At 45.0% G+C, this 21,577-nt stretch overlaps 1 protein-coding gene and 3 non-coding genes across 5 annotated transcripts in view; 1 reads left to right on the forward strand and 3 right to left on the reverse strand.

Moving 5' to 3' along the window:
* Window positions 1–21,577, forward strand: part of PPP1R16B (protein phosphatase 1 regulatory subunit 16B) — a 145,818-nt gene that overhangs the window by 75,117 nt on the left and 49,124 nt on the right. The window lies entirely within an intron of this gene.
* On the reverse strand, window positions 1,650–1,731 carry TRNAS-AGA. The gene has a single exon. It is a non-coding gene; the product is annotated as a tRNA-Ser (tRNA).
* TRNAS-UGA lies at window positions 3,244–3,325 on the reverse strand. Its single transcript has one exon. It is a non-coding gene; the product is annotated as a tRNA-Ser (tRNA).
* On the reverse strand, window positions 4,781–4,862 carry TRNAS-CGA. Its single transcript has one exon. It is a non-coding gene; the product is annotated as a tRNA-Ser (tRNA).

Consider the following 21,577-nt stretch of genomic DNA (forward strand, 5'->3'; position numbering starts at 1 on the left):
AAAGGTGCACAGAAGGACGACTAAAATGATAGCGGGGATGGGACGACATCCCTATGAAGAAAGACTAAGGAGGCTAGGGCTTTTCAGCTTGGAGAAGAGACGGCTGAGGGGAGACATGATAGAGGTATATAAAATAATGAGTGGAGTGGAACAGGTGGATGTGAAGCGTTTGTTCACGCTTTCCAAAAATACTAGGACTAGGGGGCATGCGATTAAACTACAGTGTAGTAAATTTAAAACAAGTCGGGGAAAATTTTCTTCACCCAACGTATAATTAAACTCTGGAATTCGTTGCCGGAGAAAGTGGTGAAGGCGGTTAGCTTAGCAGAGTTTAAAAAGGGGTTGGACGGTTTCCTAAAGGTCAAGTCCATAAACCACTACTAAATGGACTTGGGAAAAATCCACAATTCCAGGAATACCATGTATAGAATGTTTGTACGTTTGGGAAGCTTGTCAGGTGCCCTTGGCCTGGATGCTGGGCTCGATGGACCCTTGGTCTTTTCCCAGTATGGCATTACTTATGTACTTACTTATGTACTTATGTTTACACGCCCTATTGGGTTACAGAGAGCGGTGGTGATCTATCAGATCTTCATCATTGGCAAAACCCTTCCTAGAGCACGATGTCCGATGCTCAATAGTGCTCAAAAGTAATTTTTAATATGCTTAATATTTTTATAAGAATTAATAGAATTTATTAGAGTAACTTATCTTAGAGCTCTAAAGCGTAGAGATAACTTCAGTTGGATGTCAGAAAAATGATGACTTGCCCCCGGGCCAACAGTGGCCAGTGTTTTGTAAAATCTCCGTCAGGGTCCAGATGGCAAGTATGTTAAGCAAAAGCATACACTGTGTATGCTGTGGATGACCTGTTGGATGCGCTTTTGCATCTTAGCAGGGGCAGCCCAAGACAGTCCGCTGCCCTGACTCCTCCGCAGTCTCTGCCCCAGCCTGCCGCTCCCGGCCTCTTCTCTCTGCTGTGGCCCACCTCTGAGGAAACAAGAAGGGGCTGGGACCAGAGGCAGGGCAAACTATAGAAATCGCTGCCACCACCACCTTTTGAAAAACAGGAAAAGAAAAGGTAAATTTGGGGAAGGAGGTTGTTGAAGGAAGGGCGGGGCTGATGCCACCTCAGAAGAGTGCAGCCTGAAGCCCCCGCCTCAGTTGGCCTAATGGTAGGGCCGCCAGGGAGAAGTGTATTCTACCCCTGCTCTCACCTTATTTCTTCCACCGCCCTTGCAATTTTTCAAGACCATTATGAGGCCAGACTCCGTGCCATTGACGCTGGATTGCTGCGGCTCCTTAGGTTGCAAGATGTTTACCTAAAGCATCTAGTTCGAGTTCCCGTGCACTGAGGTGTGCTCTATTAGTCGCATGTGCTTTCTGAAAAGGTTTTTGCAGTCGAAAAAGCACTAGCGATATGATCTGAAAAGCTTTTTCCCACAGGAACTTGCTTCAGATTTGGTTGTAGCAGCCTACCATGGGGCATGACTTGTTTTGGCTTGGTCTGATCTCTTTAGAAAATAGCTTGGACTGCAGCTTCAGTGTTTACAGATCCGTGAAGGGAGTTGGCCACATGAACTATAAGACTTCCCTCCGAAAAGGGGGTATAAAAATCAAAGCTCTACTACTAAGACAACCTTGGTACCCATAGCCAGCAGGATTTGAACCTGCGCAGGGAGACCCCAATGGATTTCTAGTCCATCGCCTTAACCACTCGGCCATGACTACCACTTGTCTGGAAGCTGCTCTCTGCAGGTGCTTGTGGTCATGACCCTCTCAAAGCTTCTCGTCCGCGCCTGTGGAGAAAACGGTCACGCCTATGCCTAAAGCCTGCTACTTCTTATTAACCGCTTTCTTCTCCCTCGTCATCTCCTGACTCTGTGTTTCTTCATGTCTTCAAATCTGTAAGAATGATTCTGAGCACAGGGCCCTGGAGTGATTGCTTTCAAAGAAGCAGAAATGCATTGTCCTTGTGGCAAATAACCACTCTTGTGTTCATTGCACCAGGTCTTGGAATGTCAACACGTCTACCATTATAGACTTAAAGAGTCATTCCCCAGAAGTGTACTCTACCCCCACGCTCAACTTTTTTCTTTCACAGCCCTCTCTACGTAGACCAAACATTTTTTTCACTGCATTTACTTTTGGCAAGTAAGAAAAGATAGATTAAATCACCAGGCAGAGCCCTGTGATCTCGGATGGGCTAATCTATTCTTTGTGCGGAGCTAAACATAAAGCAGGAGGAATAAAATCAAACAATACCAATCAGCCTTCTTGTATGGATACTGTCTGGAAATGGTAAGATCTGGCAGGAAAATAAAAGACAAGGAAGAGAAGGGATACCGACGACGGTAAAAAAAAAGAAAGATAACAGATAATTTATGGCGCCTCCTCTTCTTCCTCCTGTGCAAGCACTCACTCATGCATATAGACATTTTGGAAGGATGAAGACTTTAAAGGTTCAACTTACAGAATTTCTTTCCCGTATACCGTGTTTTCTGATATCGGCAGGTCCCACGGCCATGCAAGGAGATGGGGCAACAGAACCTGCGCTTATCTGTTTTGACAGCGGTTTCTCTTCTGGCAGCGATCCATCTTATTTGTTTTTAAGGCAGTGTCCTGGGCTGCACCTTCCACGGGTCTGCATTCATCGATGCCGTTCAAGGTGACTGACGGCCTAAGAGCGTGTTTCTGTTCCCGCTGTGTACCTTCTACGACCCTCTGCTCCTTCTGCTTTCAAAATGTACAGTACTGGCTTACAGCGATTCTTGCAGATTACCTCTTGGGCAGCGAGGAGATTTTGTGTTCACGCATGCAATTTTTCAAGACCTTTATGAGGCCAGACTCCGTGCCATTGATGCTGGATTGCTGCGGCTCCTTAGGTTGCGAGATGTTTACCTAAAGCATCTAGTTCGAGTTCCTGTGCACTGAGGTGTGCTCTATTAGTCGCAAGTGCTTTCTGAAAAGGTTTTTGCAGTCGAAAAAGCACTAGCGATATGATCTGAAAAGCTTTTTCCCACAGGAACTTGCTTCAGATTTGGTTGGTGGCAGCCTACCGTGGGGCATGACTTGTTGAGATGTTCCATTTGGCTTGGTCTGATCTCATTAGAAAATAGCTTGGACTGCAGCTTCAGTGTTTACAGATTTCTGAAGGGAGTTGGCCACATGAACTAAAAGACTTCCCTCCGAAAAGGGGGTATCAAAATCAAAACTCTACTAGTAAGTGGAACTTCACATCGCCGTAGTCAGCAGGATTTGAACCTGCGCAGAGAGACCCCAATGGATTTCAAGTCCATCGCCTTAACCACTCGGCCATGACTACCACCTAGCTGAGACTGTACTCTGCAGGAACTTGTGGTTATGACCCAGTAAAGGCTTCTCCTCTGCGCGTGGGGAAAACTGTCCTGCCTATGCCCACAGCCTTCTACTTCTCATTAAAGCTTTCTTCTCCCTCATCATCTTCTTACTCTGTGTTTCATCCTGTCTTACCGTCTCTGAGGTTGATTCTGAACACATGGCCCTACAGGGTTTGCTTTCAGTAGAAACGGAAATGAATTACCTTTGTTGCAAATAACCACTCTTGTATTCATTGCACCAGGACTTGGAAAGTCCACACGTCTACCATTATAGACTTATGGAGACGTTCCCGTCCCGAGAAGTGTATTCTACCCCTGCTCTCACGTTATTTCTTTCACCGCCCTCTATATGTATACCAAAGATGTTTCAATACATTTACTTTGGGGAAGAAAAAAAGGGTAGATTTCATCAGCTGTCAAAGCCATGTGATCTTAGACAGGAGGAATACTATCAAGCAATACTAATCAGACCTCTTCTCTGGCTAACGGTCTGGAAATGACAAGAACTGGCAGGAAAAGAAAAGACGAGAAAGAGAAGGGCTCGCGATGGTAAAAAAGAAAGGGAACCAACAGCTAATGGAGCCTCCACTTGCCTGTCCTATGCAAGCATTCACTCACGTATACAGGCCCTTTGGAAGTGTGAAGACTGTACAGAATTTCTTTCCCTTATACCGTGTTTTCTGATATCGGCAGGTCCCACGGCCATGCAAGGAGATGGGGCAACAGAACCTGCGCTTATCTGTTTTGGCAGCGGTTTCTCTTCTGGCAGCGATCCATCTTATTTGTTTTTAAGGCAGTGTCCTGGGCTGCACCTTCCACGGGTCTGCATTCGTCGATGCCGTTCAAGGTGACTGACGGCCTAAGAGCGTGTTTCTGTTCCTGCTGTGTACCTTCTACGACCCTTTGCTCCTTCTGCTTTCAAAATGTACAGTACTGGCTTACAGCGATTCTTGCAGATTACCTCTTGGGCAGCGAGGAGATTTTGTGTTCACGCATGCAATTTTTCAAGACCTTTATGAGGCCAGACTCCGTGCCATTGACGCTGGATTGCTGCGGCTCCTTAGGTTGCGAGATGTTTACCTAAAGCATCTAGTTCGAGTTCCTGTGCACTGAGGTGTGCTCTATTAGTCGCAAGTGCTTTCTGAAAAGGTTTTTGCAGTCGAAAAAGCACTAGCGATATGATCTGAAAAGCTTTTTCCCACAGGAACTTGCTTCAGATTTGGTTGGTGGCAGCCTACCGTGGGGCATGACTTGTTGAGATGTTCCATTTGGCTTGGTTTGATCTCATTAGAAAATAGCCTGGACTGGAGCTTCAGTGTTTACAGATCCGTGAAGGGAGTTGGCCACATGAACTATAAGACTTCCCTCCGAAAAGGGGGTATAAAAATCAAAACTCTACTAGTAAGACAACCTTGCTGCCTCGTAGCCAGCAGGATTTGAACCTGCGTGGGGAGACCCCAATGGATTTCGAGTCCATCGCCTTAACCACTCGGCCATGACTACCACCTAGCTGAGACTGTACTCTGCAGGAACTTGTGGTTATTTTTATTTTATTGCATTTGTATCCCACATTTTCCCACCTATTTGCGGGTTCAGTGTGGCTTACAATACATTGTAATGATGGAAACACAATTTGTTACAACTCGATTATGGGTTACATTGTGAGGAGTTAAGTTAAGACAAAGTCGGAGTATCGTTAAGGGGAATAGAACAATGGAAAAAGAACGTTGGAACAGTGGAAGAAGAACGGATACTAATAGGGCAACAAGACAATAGCAAGAGAGCTATGACCCAGTAAAGGCTTCTCTGTGCGTGGGGATAACTGTCCTGCCTATGCCCACAGCCTGCTACTTCTCATTAAAGCTTTCTTCTCCCTCATCATCTTCTTACTCCGTGTTTCATCCTGTCTTACCGTCTCTGAGGTTGATTCTGAACACATGGCCCTACAGGGTTTACTTTCAGTAGAAGCGGAAATGAATTACCTTTGTTGCAAATAACCACTCTTGTATTCATTGCACCAGGAGTTGGAAAGTCCACACGTCTACCATTATAGACTTATGGAGACGTTCCCGCCAGTGCATCTTAGATCAATTTGACCTTCTGTCACTTGCTAACAATAACAAGCCAATCATATCTAGATAGATATAGACTGTGCTAGCTGAATTTTGTCTGTTTTGGGAGGACTTCAACTTGTTCCTTAAATAAATGAAGCAATAATTTAAAAAAAAATGTGTTATGTGTTTACTCAGGTTCTTTTTGTAGACTATTACATTTTATTTTAAGATCAGAAATGGTTCAGAGTGATATATACTCAATAATAGGGGAAATCAGGAGGCGGGGGAAATACTTTTCCACATCACTGTATACTGCCTGCGAGCCCAAAAGGGAAAGGGGGGAAGGGAAATGGGACTTGATATACTGCCTTTCTGAGGTTTTTGCAACTACATTCAAAGTGGTTTACATATATTCAGGTACTTATTTTGTACCTTGGGCAATGGAGGGTTAAGTGACTTGCCCAGAGTCACAAGGAGCTGCAGTGGGAATCAAACCCAGTTCCCCAGGATCAAAGTCCGCTGCACTAAGGCTACTCCTTCACTCTTTACTCTTTGGGATTCTAGAATCTTGATATTCTTTAGGGTTCTATATGTTATCTATAGAAATCAAACCAAATAAAACATGGAAAAGAAAATAAGATGATACCTTTTTTATTGGACATAACTTAATATATTTCTTGATTAGCTTTCGAAGGTTGCCCTTCTTCCTCAGATCGGAAATAAGCAAATGTGCTAGCTGACAGTGTATATAAGTGAAAACATTCAAGCATTACTATGACAGTCTGACAGGGTGGGAGGATGGGGGTGGGTCGGAGGTATGCATGGGGACATCAAAGCATATCATTGATATTCTAACAGGATGGGTGTGGATAGGTGAGGGGTGGGGTGATCAACAGAGACATACAGCTTTATGGTTTATAATGGGCTAGGAACCCCAGATCCTTGTTAAGTCCTTTCTGTTGGGTGTTAAAATATTCAATCATTCTGACTTCAAAGGTCTTACGTTCTTGTATGGTTTTAAAGTTACCTTTCAGGATTATCACTGTGAAATCACTGGTACAGTGTCCTGGTTCTGTGAAGTGCTGTCCCACCGGGGTGGGGGCCCTACTGGCTGTATTGTTCATGTGATGTCTATATAAATTGAATCTTGTCTTAAGCATCTGGCCTGTTTCTCCAATATAGCATCCTTCATTACATTTTTTACACTGAATGATATATACCACATTGGAAGATGAGCAAGTGAAAGATTCCTTTATGTTGAATATCTTTCCTTTGTGGATGACTGTGGGGTCCTGTGAAATGTTTTGGCATAGTTTGCAACTGGATAAATTACAGGGACGTGTGCCCTTCTGTCCCTTTTCAGTCTGTGATGGAAGTTTACTTCTGATTAGCTTGTGTTTTAAGTTGGGTGGCTGTCGGAAGGCCAGTACCGGTGGGGATGGGAATATCTCTTTCAGTAATTCATCCTCCTGGAGTATAGGTTGTAGATCTCTTATGATTTTCCTCAGTTTTTCCAGCTCTGGATTGTATGTCACTACAAGGGGGATTCTGTCTGTGGATTTTTTCTCCTTGTACTGTAGCAGATTCTCCCTGGGTGTTTTGAGGGAGGAGGCAATATTCTTGGAGATTATTTTGGGGTTGTAGCCCTTCTGTTTGAAGGATTCAGTCAGGCTTTTAAGGTGTCTGTCTCTGTCCCCTGGGTCAGAGCAGATATGGAATGTTGCTACTCTGAGATTCTGCATGGAATCTTGTTAATGGGACTTGATATACCGCCTTTCTTTGGTTTTTGCACCTACATTCAAAGTGGTTTACATAGTATATGTAAATAGACTGGCCTGTTATGCCCTGAGGACTGGGTTGAGAAACCCTGGCCTAGAAGAACCTCCTGCAATGATCCCAATTTGGCAGCATACTAATTTTTATTCCAATTTTTTCAACTCCAAACACTTCAAGTAGGTATCAGCTCATTCTCATATCACTTATTTCACATGGTTCAGCAGAACCTCACCAATTTAAAATAACTTAGAGGGTCATTTTCAAAAGTTATTTGTGTGGGTGGTGATTTCTGTGCATAAGCTGAGGAGTGTGGTAGCTGTGTTAGTCCACTCTTAAGGTTATCAATAGAAATCAAACACTTGTTAGAATATCAATGATATGCTTTGATGTCCCCATGCATACCTCCGACCCACCCCCATCCTCCCACCCTGTCAGACTGTCATAGTAATGCTTGAATGTTTTCACTTATATACACTGTCAGCTAGCACATTTGCTTATTTCCGATCTGAGGAAGAAGGGCAACCTTCGAAAGCTAATCAAGAAATGTATTAAGTTATGTCCAATAAAAAAGGTATCATCTTATTTTCTTTTCCATGTTTTATTTTGTTTGATTTCTATAGATTCTACATGGAATGTTGCTATTCCACTAGCAACATTCCATGTAGAAGTCGGCCCTTGTAGATCACCAATGTGGCCGCGCAGGCTTCTGCTTCTGTGAGTCTGACGTCCTGCACGTACATGCAGGACGTCAGACTCACAGAAACAGAAGCCTGCGCAGCCTTCTACATGGAATGTTGCTACTGGAATAGCAACATTCCATGTAGAATCTCCAATGGCAGCAACATTCCATGTAGAATCTGCAATGGTATCTATTTTACTGTCATAGTAATGCTTGAATGTTTTCACTTATATACACTGTCAGCTAGCACATTTGCTTATTTCCGATCTGACGAAGAAGGGCGACCTTCGAAAGCTAATCAAGAAATGTATTAAGTTATGTCCAATAAAAAAGATGTGCATAAGCTGCAAAGGACTTAAATACAAAACAACTTACGCGTCTAGTTTTTCCTACATAAGCACACAACTATGGAACGCATTACCAAAAGCCTTGAAAATGACGTTCGGCCACCTAAACTTCTGGAAATCACTAAAAACCAACCTGTTTAAAAAGGCATACCCTACTGATCCAACTTAAATGCCTAATCTCTGCAACACAACCAAACTAAAGCACGTAATGGATATAATGCAACTCTTCCGTTCTCCGATTCCCTAATGTGACTGTGCCACATGAACTTGATCTTACCACAACATCACCCTGTATTTGTTTACACTGGGATACAAATGTAATAAATGAATATGCAGGTAGTTATTTGTACCTGGGGCAATGGAAGGTTAAGTGACTTGCCCAGAGTCACAAGGAGCTGCAGTGGGAATTGAACCCAGTTCCCCAGGATCAAAGTCCTCTGCACTAACCACTAGGCTACTCCTCCACTAGCAACAGGCCATCTAGAATCTCAAATAGTAGCAATGTTCCATGTAGAATTTTAAATAGGGAAAGGGAAATGGGACTTGATATACCGCCTTTCTGTGGTTTTTGCAACTACATACAGGTACTTATTTGTACCTGGGGCAACGGAGGGTTAAGTGACTATCTAAGTGATGCATATTCAAGTGTAGTGCGTGACCATTTCACACTGATATCAGTGACTTCCATAACGGCCTGGCACGATGAAAAGGTTAGGAGGTGTGATCGGAATTCTCATCTACTTGACAAGCCAAAGACAGCATATGTACTGTAGTTAGTGCAGTGAGTGACCCTTCTGTTTGACAATCATGATAAGAGAACGCTTGATGCCATAGGACAGTGATGGCGAACCTTTCAGAGACCGAGTGCCCAAACAGCAACTCAAAATCTAATTATTTATTGCAAAGTGCCATTCTCCCCTTCCCCCCTCCCCCTCCCTCTGAGTTCCAGGCCACCTCCCTCCCTCTGAGTTCCAGGGCCCTCCCCCCCAAGTTCCAAGGTCCTCCATCCCCCCTTCCTCCCTCCCTCCCTCCCAGTTCCACAGGGTCCCCTCTCCCCCTCCCTTCCAGTTCCACAGGGTCCCCCCTCCCCTCTCCCTCCCTCCCCCCCCCCCGAGTTCCAGGGTCCTCCCTCCCTCCTGCTTTGTGACTTTACCTTTATTTACTATCCTCCACTGTGTCCAGTATCAACCTAATATGCATGGAAAAAGGTGACGTCATTATGCTTCCATGCAAAAGGTCACTTCCTGAATGAAATGTAAACGTAAACCTGGCGATTGCATCGGTGGCCTACGAAAACTCTACTTCACTCCCTAATTTTGGTCATTTGGCTTTGTACTGTGCAATGTAAAGATGCAAGTGTACACTGTCTTAGGTGTTTTGGAGTGAAACATCCAGGTGTGCATGATAGAAAGCAGAAGCAGTGTCTGTTTAAAGGAAATGACCTGTAATGTGTACTACGTCGGTTAATACAGTAGCACAGTAAATGATGGCAGATAAAGACCTGCACGGTCCATACAGTCTGCCCAACAAGGAAGGAAAAGTATGACAAAGTACAATGTTTTTCCTATATTTGACTTGCTATTAGGGTGATTTTTCTTTGACGGTATTCTTGGTAATTTCCTTCAAAATATAAGTGTTCTCTGCAATTGTTCATTTTTTCTCCTCAGGCCCAGGGTTGCATAAGTACTTTTAATCATATCATGATATTAGCTTAGTAATATACTAGAGGATGACAGATAATAATCAAAATGGTCCATCTAGTCTGCCCAGTTGACATTTGCGCACTTTGACAGACGTATGTATGTACTTCCATGCAACCAGACACCAGTTCCCTCCCCCTATGTCCTTTGACAGACCCTTGAGTATTGTGTGCAATTCTGGTCGCTGAATCAAAGTCCATAGTCTGCTGTTGAGGAAGACGTTGGCCACTGTTGGAAACAGGATGCTGGGCTTGATGGACCTTTGGTCTGTCCCAGTATGGCAATACTTATGTACTTGGGATTCTGAATGGAATCTTGCTACTCTTTGGGTTCTACATGGAATGTTGCTACACTTTGAAATTCTGCATGGAATCTTGTTATTCTTTAGAATTGTAGAATCTTGCTACTCTTTGGGGTTCTACATGGAATGTTGGTACTATTTGGGTTTCTGCCAGGCATGACCTGGATTGGCCATTGTTGGAAACAGGATGCTGGGCTTGATGGACCTTTGGTCTGTCCCAGTATGGCAATGCTTATGCACTTATATCTCTGAATTGTGCTACTATCTGGGATTCTGTCAGGTACTTGTGACCTGAAATGGCCACTGTTGGAAGCAGGATACTGGGCTAGATGGACCATTGGTCTGACCCAGTGTGGCTATTCTTATGTTGTTATCCATATAATAAAACTAATGATACATATCACCCATCTGCCATGCCTTTCCTCCTCCTCCTCCTCTTCTCCAATGCTGTCTTGTGAATACGTTTCTACAGTATCCCCAGCTCCTGCAAGTCTGGGGAGCAGAAATGGGGCTTTGGAATCACACCCCAATCTTCAGATATGAAAGTCTGCAGCATTAAGTACGTAAGTAATGCCATGCTGGGGTCCATCGAGCCCAGCATCCTGTCCACGACAGCAGCCAATCCAGGCCAAGGGCACCTGGCGAGCTTCCCAAACGTACAAACATTCTATACAATCAAGCCATTGTGACATCACTAATGAGGTTGGCTCTTATTGGTGGAATGAGCCACTATGACATCACAATAGGTTAAATCACTGCTCTATGTAATAAAAGTGAGCCAAGTAGAGGACATAAGTACATAAGTAATGCCACACTGGGAAAAGACCAAGGGTCCATCGAGCCCAGCATCCTGTCCACGACAGCGGCCAATCCAGGCCAAGGGCACCTGGCGAGCTTCCCAAACATACAAACATTCTATTGTTACTCCACATCCACTAGCAGCTTTTAATCCCAGTTTTTTCAGGGCCTGAGTTTGGCGATGCGTCGCCATCATTAAGTACAACGGTTTGTTAACATACTTCAGAATTACTTGCTACAAGCGCAACTAGTGGTGCTGGATGTGATACATATGCTCTTGTATCTGTTCTTTATTTCTTGCATCAGGCCTTTTGACATATTTGCTCATTTCAAGCACATCGAAGGAAAATTGCTTTTTTGCTAATATAGTGAATCTTTCATTAAAAATAATGTTCACCCTAAGAGGATTTCACTGTAGCCTTCAACCCTGCATTAAACCAAGCTTAGCCAGCCTGCGGATGAGTGGCAGCTGAATATGCACAGGGCTTCCTAATGAAATTAAAACCAGGTCAATACTATGAAGTTGCCTTAGCATTAGGCTTCAAGTTCGCCCCCCCCTTTTAATTAAAATGGAATCACGGCTTCCTAATATACAGTATTAATGTGAATCTTCCTTTGCATCTAATTAGCTTCTTGTCTGTCATCAGCCAAGTAAAAAAAAAAAAGGAAGGCTGTCGCAGTGTTAATTAACTGTGGTGTGATGAACTCGTTAAGGTATTCCTTTAGGTTTTGGAATGAAATCTTCTTATGCCGAGAGTTCTTGAAACTTTTGAGTCAGAATGTTGTTCAGACTTCTCTGCTAATGGAGGCTGTGTAATACTCAGAAGCTAGAACTGAACATTTGAATTAAAAGCTATTTTCTCTTTTTTGAGAGTGTGAAATGTACTGTATTCTTAGCTGACAGGTAATTGAAATACTACGTGCCAGAAAAAAATCATGGCTTAGAAGTGGGCAACCTGGGTATGACTTTCATTATTCGTGTATTTATGGTTTAACTTTCTTATTGATGTCACATCCACAACATTGAAGCATCAATTACAGTCACCAAAATGATATCTCTAAGGTCCATAACCAACCTTTTGTTAAAGTAACATCAAACTTTTACATAGTCCTACATCCCTCCCTTTTCCCCCTCCCCCCCACCCTCCCATCCCCCTCCCTTTACCCTCCCTATGATCTGTCTAAAGGCATCAATGGAGTCTCCAGGTTCTCAATCATAATTTGTTAAGGATGAGACTTCTTCCTCTTTGGGTGAGTTTGGCTATAAAGGGACCCCACATCTTTAAGAAACGTGATTTCCGCTTAAAGGAACCCCTGGCCTCTTGCGCCTCCCAAGTCATCAGTTGATGCACCTGATTGCGCCAGTGCCAAAATTCAGGTCTCGTGTATTTATTTAAATGAATTTATACTACTACTGCTTAACATTTCTAAAGCGCTACTAGGGTTACGCAGCGCTGTACAATTTAACATAGAGGGACAGTCCCTGCTCAAAGAGCTTACAATCTAATAGACAAGTGAATGGTCAGTCTGATAGGGGCGATCAAATTGGGGCAGTCTGGATTTACTGAACGGTAAGTGTTAGGTGCCGAATGCAGCATTGAAGAGGTGGGCTTTAAGCAAAGACTTGAAGATGGGCAGGGAGGGGGCTTGGCGTAAGGGCTCAGGAAGGTTGTTCCAGGCATAGGGTGAGGCGAGGCAGAATGAGCGGAGCCTGGAGTTGGCGGTGGTGGAGAAGGGTACTGAGAGGAGGGATTTGTCCTGTGAACAGAGGTTACGGGCGGGAACGTAAGGGGAGATGAGGGTAGAAAGGTAGTGAGGGGCAGCAGACTGGGTGCATTTGTAGGTAAGAAGGAGCCCTTCTATCTCCATACAGCCCTAAACAGAGAACAACATAACATTTAACATATTAAAAGAAATAAAAATACCACCCACTATGTAGATAGAAAGTGTTTTTTTTCCCTTCAGTATTAATTGAGTACCTTTGTTGGATACAAATGCTTCAGTCTGTATCTTGCCATGCCTTGTTGGTTAATACTCACTGTATCTCATGCTTTGGATCTTTGAATAGAAAATAGTACAACAACAACAAAAATAAAAAAATATATAAAAGACAAAAAATAAAACAAACACACACACACACACGATAAACTGCTTTCTAAACCTAGTATCTAACACACCATATTTTCCAGTGATATTAGCAAGACAACTAAGCCTTAATCTTCCCATAGCAGTAATCTTTAAAAATAAAACACAATTATAATTAAAACCAATAACATAACCACTGCACCTAAAGCAACAAACATCAATGAGTATACGCAACTGAGAATGTAAAATGTTTCAATTAATTACTACTACTACTACTACTTAGCATTTCTTTAGCGCTGCTAGGGTTACGCAGCGCTGTACAATTTTAAACAAGGGGAAGGACAGTCCCTGCTCAAGAGAGCTTACAATCTAATTGAGTAAAGGTTAACCACAGAAAACAGCTGCTGCTGAATGGAGACTTCAGGAAGTACACCCAATGATGGTATAACTAACGTGGCATATTGGGGCATCTGTAATGGGCACGAGGCCTCCCTGAAGAGTCAATAAAGACCTAAAATAAGGAGATGATAATTTTTCAAGACTTAAGCACACAATATAATAATTTAACTTTAATTCTTTATGAAATAGAAATAGAATAGCTAGTAAGGGTATGATATTCAAAAGGAAATATCCAGAAATATCCGCTAAATCTTTTCGATTGGCAGTGACACTATCGGTGGGCTTGGGGAGCCCTGCCAGCCACATCAGAGATGTGTCACTGCTCGGTAGGCCTGTACCCACCCAGGCCCACCTGTGATTGTAAGCTCTTTGAGCAGGGACTGTCTTTCTTCTATGTTTGTGCAGCGCTGCGTATGCTTTGTAGCGCTATAGAAATGCTAAATAGTAGTAGTAGTAGTAGTATACCACTGGGTGGTCCTCTGCTTAGTCATAAGTACATAAGTATTGCCATACTGGGAAAGACCAAAGGTCCATCGAGCCCAGCATCCTGTTTCCAACAGCGGCCAATCCAGGTCACAAATACCCAGCAAGATCCAAATATGTACAAAACATTTTATACTGCTTATCCCAGAAATAGTGAATTTTCCCCAAGTCCATTTAATAGCGGTCTATGGACTTTTCCTTTAGGAAGCCGTCCAAACCTTTTTAAAACTCCGCTAAGCTAACCGCCTTTACCACATTCTCTGGCAACAAATTCCCGAGTTTAATTACACGTTGAGTGAAGAAAAATTTTGTCCGATTTGTTTTAAATTTACTACATTGTAGCTTCATCGCATGCCCCCTAGTCCTAGTATTTTTGGAAAGCATGAACAGACGCTTCACATCTACCCGTTCAACTCCACTCCACTCAGAAACCTGGTGAGTGGTTCCTAAGTATGGTGCCCCTCTCCTGCCTCCTGAGCTATTTAACTGTCTCTTCTTCAAAATCCTGCAGGAGTGGAGGTGCGCAGGTACGTCTTGAAGTGGGGCCACACTGTACTTGTCAAGGCCTGAGTGGGCTGCTGCCTCCTGGCTGTTGTCTGAATTCTGCACCTAGCACAAGTTACTGTGTAACACTTTCTTATCTCACTATCCAGCTTATAATTGAAAAAGAAAAACGCCTATATTGCGACCCAAATCGGGAGATAGACGTTTATCTCACAAAAACGAATAAAGCGGTATAATCGAAAGCCGAATTTGGACGTTTTCAACTGCACTCCGTCGCGGATGCGGACAAAGTTGATGGGGGCGTGTCGAAGGCGTGGTGAAGGCGGAACTGGGGCGTGGTTATTGGGCGATCAGAGATGGGCGCCTTTCGCCGATAATGGAAGAAAAATATGCGTTTTTAGCGAGAATTTAGGGCACTTTTCCTGGACCCTGTTTTTCCATGAATAAGGCACCAAAAAGTGCCTTAAATGACCAGATGACCACTGAAGGGAATCGGGGATGACCTCCCCTGACTCCCCCAGTGGTCACAAACCCCCTCCCACCACAAAATATGCCGTTTCACAACTTTTTATTTTCACCCTCAAATGTCATACCCACCTCCCTGGCAGCAGTATGCAGGTCACTGGAGCAGTTATTAGGGGGTGCAGTGGACTTCAGGCAGGTGGACCCAGGCCCATCCCCCCCACCTGTTACAATTGTGCTGCTTAATGCTTAGTCGTCCAACCCCCCCCCCCCCAAACCCACTGTACCCACATGTAGGTGCCCCCCTTCACCCCTTAGGGCTATAGTAATGGTGTAGACTTGTGGGCGGTGGGTTTTGAGGGGGATTTGGGGGGCTCAACACCTAAGGGAAGGGTGCTATGCACCTGGGAGCTCTTTTACCTTTTTTTTTTGTTTTTGTAAAAGTGCCCCCTAGGGTGCCCAGTTGGTGTCCTGGCATGTGAGGGGGACAAGTGCACTAAGACTCCTGGCCCCTCCCACGAACAAATGCCTTGGATTTATTCGTTTTTGAGCTGGGCACTTTCATTTTCCATTATCACTGAAAAACAAAAACGCCCAGCTCACAAATTGTCGAATAAAACATGGACGTCTATTTTTTTCGAAAATACGGTTCGGTCCGCCCCTTCACGGACCCGTTCTCGGAGATAAACGCCCATGGAGATAGACGTTTTTGTTCAATTATGCCCCTCCATGCCACATCCAGGGCCACCACCAACAAAATCAAAGGCACACCACCACTGAGAGCTCTGTCTCTGTTGAATGCCCTTGGTCAGTCACTTGTAGCTAGGGTTACCATATTTTGTCCCCCCCAAAAGGAGGATACATGCCCCGCCCCCTTTCACACCCTCGCTCCGCCCCCTGTCACATATTCCCCGTCACTCCCCCTCCCCGTCACCCCGCTTCCCTTACGTTACTACTGCCCTGGTGGTCTAGTGACCTGCCCGGAGCACTGCCCTGCATGCATCCTTCCTGTTTGTGATCTCGGCGCCGATTCAAAATGGCTGCCGAGAGTTGAAGTCTCGCGAGGTCACTTCAACTGTCCGTGGCTATTTTGAATGGGCGCCGAGATCACGAACAGGAAGGATGCATGCAGGGCAGCGCTCCGGGCAGGAAAGAGGGGGGTCTTTCCTGCCCCGAAGGCGGAAGAGGTCACTAGACCACCAGGGCAGTAGCAAGTTAGGGGAGGGGAAGCTAGCAATCTGCCCATTTGTCCGGATTTCTGGACAAACGGGCAGGCTGGCGGGCGGGCTGACCTATAGGATGGCTCGCCCACCAGCCTGCCCGTTTGTCCAGAAATCTGGACAAACAGGCAGATTGGCAAAACCCGCCCGGATGCCCGGACATGCCCTCAAAAAAATGTCATGTCCGGGTAAATCTGGACATATGGTAACCGTACTTGTAGCCAACATGCACTAGCCACTTCCTACTCTTAGCAAGAGGTCTCTGTGTGATGTCATTTCCTGCCATAGTGGATGGGGAGATGGCATCTACCGAGGGGTTTCCTGTGAATGACACTTTGCTGGCACAGTCAGGGAGGGATTCTGTCTTGTTATGTATTCTTTATTCATCGGGATTTATTAACCGCCTTTATGAAGTGAATCACCCAAGGTGGTGGTACAGCAGGTACAGTTTTACATAAAACTTACAATTTTAACAGCACAATAGTCAAAATGACCAAATATAAGTAGATACAATAAATGAGGTAACCTTGAGAACAGCAAATTAAAACCTAATAGGACTACCAAGGAATAGTAAGGTATACACATATGAGTTTATCGTGGGCAGACTAGATGGACCGTGCAGGTCGTTTTCTGCCGTCATCTACTATGTTACTATGTTACTATGTAAATGGAAAAATTAGTTCATTACCTGACAATTTTCTTTCCTTTAGTCCCAAAGGATCAGTCCAGTGAAATGGACCGTTAGGCATTCCTACTTTGCTCTAGTCATGCTTGTGTTGATCTTGCTGCCATGGAGTGCATTAGTGCTGCACCCAAAACAGTGCCACCCAAGGCAGGCGCCTAGCCCACCTAATGCTACAGCTGGCCCTGAGTCTCTGTTATTTTGACTATGGCTTACAGTGGATTTCCCTGAAACAGGTCAAATCACATCAACATTCTGTTTTCACGGTGGGCTTTGTAAGTTCAATTCACTGATGATCCTACAGTCTTCCCTAAATCAATTGTTTAACTCCACAAGGATATATGATTAAAATCTTTTAGCCTCCCCCCCCCCCCTTTCTTTCCGAAGAGGAACTGTGAGTGTGTGGCTTAGGAGTACCTTTAACTGCTTGTTTTGTTTTGTGAAATTGTCATCTGTGGTTCATTTTGGTGTCTGAGTTGTGGATTTCCTGCATTGTTATTCTGACTTACTAAAAAGAAAGCAAACATGATTTTGAATGTGTTCAATTAAAAACCCCCCCAAATCTCTACTGCCTCAGCTTCAGCAGGCTTTTGCTACCCCCAGATCTTGCCAAGAAGTGGCTCATAAAAATGACCCATTCTCTACTACACTTTCTTCTGGCTAACAGCTGAGTCTACTACTACTACTACTTAACATTTCTAGAGCGCTACAAGGGTTACGCAGCGCTGTACAGTTTAACAAAGAAGGACAGTCCCTGGTCAAAGGAGCTTACAATCTAAAGGACGAAATGTCAAGTTTGGGCAGTCTAGATTTCCTGAATAGAGGTATGGTGGTTAGGTGCCGAAGGCGACATTGAAGAGGTGGGCTTTGAGCAAGGATTTGAAGATGGGCAGGGAGGGGGCCTGACGTATGGGCTCAGGGAGTTTGTTCCAGGCGTGGAGTGAGGCGAGGCAGAAAGGGCGGAGCCTGGAGTTGGCGGTGGTGGAGAAGGGTACTGAGAGGAAGGATTTGTCTTGAGAGCGGAGGTTTCGGGTAGGAACGAAAGGGGAGATGAGGGTAGAGAGGTAAGGAGGGGCTGCAGATCGAGTGCATTTGTAGGTTAGTAGGAGAAGCTTGAACTATATGCATTCGTTAAATGCACCGCTCTTGCTCTGGCATGCAATGCAGTAGACAACTTGCAGACAAACATATGGTCACTGGAAGTTCTATTATAAGAAAACTTCACAAACTCATTCGTTCAGAGTTCAGTCTGTGGGGACTAATCACCAGACCTCGTTAGAGGGCCGGCAAAGAGAGGGAAGTGAAAATAAAACGAATAATGGCAATTTAGCACTCTGGGATTAGATCACAACTTCCCACTCACACAATCCAAATTCAGAACGGTCCAAATTATAAACACTGACAGAAAAGGACACAAGGCTTAGGTATTAGAAAAATAGAAAAGCTGCTTTATCAGCTGATGGCAGGAAAAATAGAAAATGGGATCAGAGGCAATGCACTTATGCAAACTCACCGAAAATAATGATAAAGTACTAGGTTTTAAGTACTTGTCAAAGTGGAATAAAGAGAACACACACCACCCCTAGTCCTGAAACTTATAGGATACCTGACACCCCAAGCACTATGTAAAAAACAGTTGAACCTGACAGATGATAATACTCAAGAACAGTGGATCTGTAGGAAATCAGGGACTGCAGCCAGGGGCGTAGCCAGACTTCGGCGGGAGGGGGGTCCAGAGCCCCAGGTGAGGGGGCACATTTTAGCCCCCCCCTGGCACCCCCAACCCCCCTGCCGCCGCCACCACCAACAAGTTTGACCCTCCCCACCGTCGCCAGCCGACGTCCACTTCTTCCAGCGCAAGGCTTCATTCTCAGTGGCGTTCCTGGGGGGGGTGCAGTCCGGAGCATGGAACGAGCGAAGCCGACAGGCGCGCGGCACCCCCCCCCCCCAGCAGGTAAAAATGCACCCGGGGGGGGGTGTCATTTCACCGGGGGGAAGTGTTGTTTTGCCGGGGGGGGGGGGCATCGGCGATCCGCCCCGGGTGTCAGCCGCCCTAGGAACGCATGATAGTGTTTGTTTGTTGTGAGTGTGTTTAGCGACAGGTTCTATATCTTGTTTGTCTGTCCTAATTAGATTGTAAGCTCTGTCGAGCAGGGACTGTCTCTTCATGTTCAAGTGTACAGCGCTGCGTACGTCTAGTAGCGCTATAGAAATGACAAGTAGTAGTAGTAGTCTTTGGGATTCTGGAATCTTGCTACTCTTTGTCCTTATCTCTTGTTTGTCCTGTTTGTCTGTCCTAATTAGATTGTAAGCTCTGTCGAGCAGGGACTTTCTCTTCATGTTCAAGTGTACAGTGCTGCGAATGTCTAGTAGCGCTATAGAAATGATATGTAGTAGTAGTAGTCTTGGGGTTCCAGAATCTTGCTATTCTTTAGGATTCTGCACGGAATCTTGCTACTCTTTGTCCTTATCCCTTATTTGTCCTGTTTGTCTGTCCTAATTAGACTGTAAGCTCTGTCGAGCAGGCACTGTCTCTTCATGTTCAAGTGTACAGCACTGCGTACGTCTAGTAGCGCTTTAGAAATGATAAGTAGTAGTAGTAGTTGTGGTGGGCTCTTTTTGCTGAAGATGTTTTCTTCTTGTTCATGAAGGTCCTCAGCACAGTAAACAAAGGTTGCTGTGAACAGTTATGTTGCTTCCCTTAGCCTTGATGTGTCAGGAATGTACTTGAGGCCTAATACACCAAGTTCCTGCATGAGAGCTGTCATGGCCTAAGTCTGTAAGAAGTCAGGTTCATAACAGAAAATAGTGCTTCACTGTGGTGCCTGTTTTGCTCCTACAAGTCATTGCTAAAGATGTTCTCTCACTTTTTATAGCTCTGTCAGTAAACCTGGTGATGTGTCATCATTATAGCTGGAGCTTGTGATTTCATATGATTCATTCTCGCAAATAAAGTATGTAGAGCTAAAAGACGATTATGCGGTTTGTTAATTGCAAGGGATGATCACAAGTACATCGCATTCTTCCTCAAGGCCGGGAAAGTAAATGGAGCATCTTCAGCTAGTAACAGATTATTAAGGGGGTTAAAGAGACTGGATAAGTTCCCGTTTCAACTCTTCTCCGATTATTCAAATGTCCAGTTTATACACTTAATAACAAAAACAAATCCACAACGGAGTATGATATACCCAGGAGGAAAAACCCTCAGAACCCCACCCCCACTTTTTTTTGTTACATTTGTACCCTGCGCTTTCCCACTCATGGCAGGCTCAATGCGGCTTACATGGGGCAATGGAGGGTTAAGTGACTTGCCCAGAGTCACAAGGTGCTGCCTGTGCCTGAAGTGGGAATCGGAACTCAGTTCCTCAGTTCCCCAGGACCAAAGTAACATAGTAACATAGTAGATGACGGCAGAAAAAGACCTGCACGGTCCATCCAGTCTGCCCAACAAGATAACTCATATTTGCTGCTTCTTGTGTATACCCTACTTTGATTTGTACCTGTGCTCTTCAGGGCACAGACCGTATAAGTCTGCCCAGCACTATCCCCGCCTCCCAACCACCAGCCCCACCTCCCAACCACCGGCTCTGGCACAGGCACAGACCGTACAAGTCTGTCCAGCACTATCCCCGCCTCCCAATCACCAGTCCCGCTTCCCACCACCGGCTCTGGCACAGACCATACAAGTCTGTCCAGCACTATCCCCGCCTCCCAACCACCAGTCCCGCTTCCCACCACCGGCTCTGGCACAGACCGTACAAGTCTGTCCAGCACTATCCCCGCCTCCCAATCACCAGTCCCGCTTCCCACCACCGGCTCTGGCACAGACCGTACAAGTCTGTCCAGCACTATCCCCGCCTCCCAACCACCAGTCCCGCTTCCCACCACCGGCTCTGGCACAGACCGTATAAGTCTGCCCAGCACTATCTCCGCCTCCCAACCACCAGCCCCGCCTCCCGATCTTGACTACGCTCCTGAGGATCCATTCCTTCGGCACAGGATTCCTTTATGCTTATCCCACGCATGTTTGAATTCCGTTACCGTTTTCATTTCCACCACCTCCCGCGGGAGGGCATTCCAAGCATCCACTACTCTCACCGTGAAAAGTCCACCACCCTAACCACTAGGCCACTCCTCCACTCCACGTTTAGCTATTTATAAGTGGCAGGACTTGTCAGGGTAGTTAATGTCAAAGGTATAAAAATCCTCCACAGTTTAAATCATTAAAACTCCATGTGGTATCTGTCTTTCTGGTTAACCCGTAAATAGTGACTTGTGCCAATCAAAAAAATAAAAACTAAGCTTTCACGGCTAGGTGCTGTCAATTCTCATCTGCCAACACACCGCCTGTGGCCAAAAGTTTGCCTATGGCTGTCTCAAGCGGCAACAGATTATGTCAGCATTTCCTGCACTGTTCTCTCCGCAGCATTACTGGGTTGCATCTTCAGCTAGACCGTATAATATAATCCATTTATACAACAAAGATAGTGACTGTTGCTTGGAAGGTTTTGATGGTTTTGCTTTTGATAGGTTTCAGATTCACTAGTTGTTTGGGATGGGTGAGGCACATCATCTTAGACAAAAGCCTCTGTGTTGGCAGACCTGATGATCCATGGCCAACCCAATGACTTACACTTCCATGCTGGGTTGTCCCCACACTCGGCGGTATTTTGAAATGGTTTGTATGTGACTTATTGTCCAAGGTTCAGTTGGGTAAGGTGGCAACAC

The sequence above is a fragment of the Microcaecilia unicolor genome, chromosome 8, assembly GCF_901765095.1.
Source record: "Microcaecilia unicolor chromosome 8, aMicUni1.1, whole genome shotgun sequence".
NCBI classification, from domain to species: Eukaryota; Metazoa; Chordata; class Amphibia; order Gymnophiona; family Siphonopidae; genus Microcaecilia; species Microcaecilia unicolor.